At 41.7% G+C, this 2,163-nt stretch overlaps 1 non-coding gene across 1 annotated transcript; it reads left to right on the forward strand.

Annotated features, from left to right (window-relative positions):
* Positions 1 to 1,563: 1,563 nt before the first annotated feature.
* Positions 1,564 to 1,641, forward strand: TRNAI-GAU. The gene has a single exon. It is a non-coding gene; the product is annotated as a tRNA-Ile (tRNA).
* Positions 1,642 to 2,163: the final 522 nt, after the last annotated feature.

Here is a 2,163-nt window from a genome sequence, read left to right on the forward strand (position 1 = left end):
ATCAAAGTAAAAAGCTTGTGCACAGCAAAGGAAACAATCAACAAAGTGAAAAGGCAACCTACAGAATGAGAGAAAATACTTATAAATCATATCCAATAAGGGGTTAATATCCAAAATATATAAGGAACTCATACAACTCAATAGCAATAAAACACATAACCCAATTTAAAACTGGGCAAAAGGGGCCGGTCTGGTGGCGCACTGGAGAGTGCACTGCCTGGGAGCGCTCCCGCCGAGGGTTCAGATCCCATGTGGAGACCGGTTCCCGCTCACTGGCTGAGCACGGTGTGGGCGCGATACCGAGAGTTGCGATCCCATTACCGGTCAGTAAAAAAAGACAAAGGGCCGGCCCGGTGGCGCACTGGATAGTGCGCCGCTTGGGAAGCGCGGCGGCGCTCCCGTCCGAGGGTTCGGATCCCACATATAGACCGGCTCCCGCTCACTGGCTGAGCGCGGCGCGGGAGCAACGCCGAGGGTTGCGATCCCGTTGCCGGTCCCGGTCCGGTACGGGGGCGACACTGAGGGGTGCGATCCGTTGCCGGACACGGAAAAAAAAAAAAAAAAAAAAAAAAAAAAAAAAAAAAAGACAAAAAGGAAAAAATAAATAAATAAATAAAACAAAATAAAATAAAACTGGGCAAAAGACCCAAATAGACATTTTTCCAAAGAAGATATAAAAATGGCCAACAGGTATATAAAAATGTGCTCAATAACACTAATCATCAGGGAAATGCAAATCAAAACTACAATGAGATATCACCTCACACCTATTAGGATGGCAATTATCAAAAAGGCAAAAGAAAATGAGTGTTGGTGAGGATGTGGAAAAAAGGAAACTCTTGTACACAGTTGGTGGGAATGTAAATTGCTACAGCCATTATGGAAAACACTATGGTGGTGCCTCAAAAAATTAAAAACAGAACTACCATGTGATCTAGCAATCCCACTTCTGGGTATATATCCAAAGAAAATAAAATCAGTACCTCAAAGAGATATCTGCATGCCCATATTCACTGCAGCACTATTAACAATATCCAAGACATGGAATCAACCTAAGTGTCCACAGACAGATGAATGGATAAAGAAAATGTTAAGTACATATGTACAATGGAATATTATCCAGCCTTAAAAAAGAAGGAAATCCTGCCACTTGTGACAACATGGATGAACTTCGAGGACATTATGCTAAGTGAAATAAGCCAGACACAGAAAGATAAATACTGCATCTCACTTAGAGGTGGAATCCAAAATAGTCAAACTCATAGAAACAGAGAGTAGAAGAGTGGTTACCAGGGGCTGGGGAATGGGGGAAAAGGGGAGATATTGGTCAAAGGGTACAAACTTTCAGTTATAAGATGAATAAGTTCTGGAGACCTAATATACAGCATGGTGACTATGGTTAATTATAATGTATTTATTGTGTGCTTGAAATTTGCTAAGAGTGTAGATCTCAAGTGTTCTCACCAACAAATAAAATGTGAGGTGATATATATGTTAATTAGCTTGACTGTAGTAATCATTTCACAATGTATACATAGATCAAAACATTATGTTGTATGTGCTGGCCGGTTAGCTTAGTTGGTTAGAGTGTGGTGCTGATAACACCAAGGTCCAGGGTTCGATCCCTGTACTGACCAGCCACCAAAAAACCTGGCTTTATTTAAAACAACAGCAGCAACAACAAAAAACTGATACCAGGGTTCAATCCCTGTACTGATCAGCCACGAAAAACAACAAAACATCATGCTGTACACCTTAAACATATACAATTTTTGTCAATCATATCTCAATAAACCTTGAAACAAATAGCAAACAAAGAATTTTATGGTTTTAGCTCCTATGTTTAGGTCATTGATCCACTTTGAGTTGTTTTTTATGTATAGTATGAAGAAGGGGTCCGACTTCACTTTTTGCATTTTTGGGGTTTTTTTGTTTGTTTTTTCCTTCTCTATTGAAAGGTCTTGACAATTTTTTTTTTTTTTTTTTTTTTTTTTTTTGTCTTTTTCCGTGTCCGGCAACGGATCGCAACCCTCAGTGTTGCCCCCGTACCAGACCGGGGACCGGCAACGGGATTGCAACCCTCAGCGTTGCTCCCGCACCTCGCTCAGCCAGTGAGCGGGAACCAGTCTGTATGTGGGATCCAAACCCTCGGGCGGGAGCGCC

This window comes from Galeopterus variegatus, unplaced genomic scaffold (assembly GCF_000696425.1).
Source record: "Galeopterus variegatus unplaced genomic scaffold, G_variegatus-3.0.2 Scaffold1127, whole genome shotgun sequence".
NCBI lineage: Eukaryota > Metazoa > Chordata > Mammalia > Dermoptera > Cynocephalidae > Galeopterus > Galeopterus variegatus.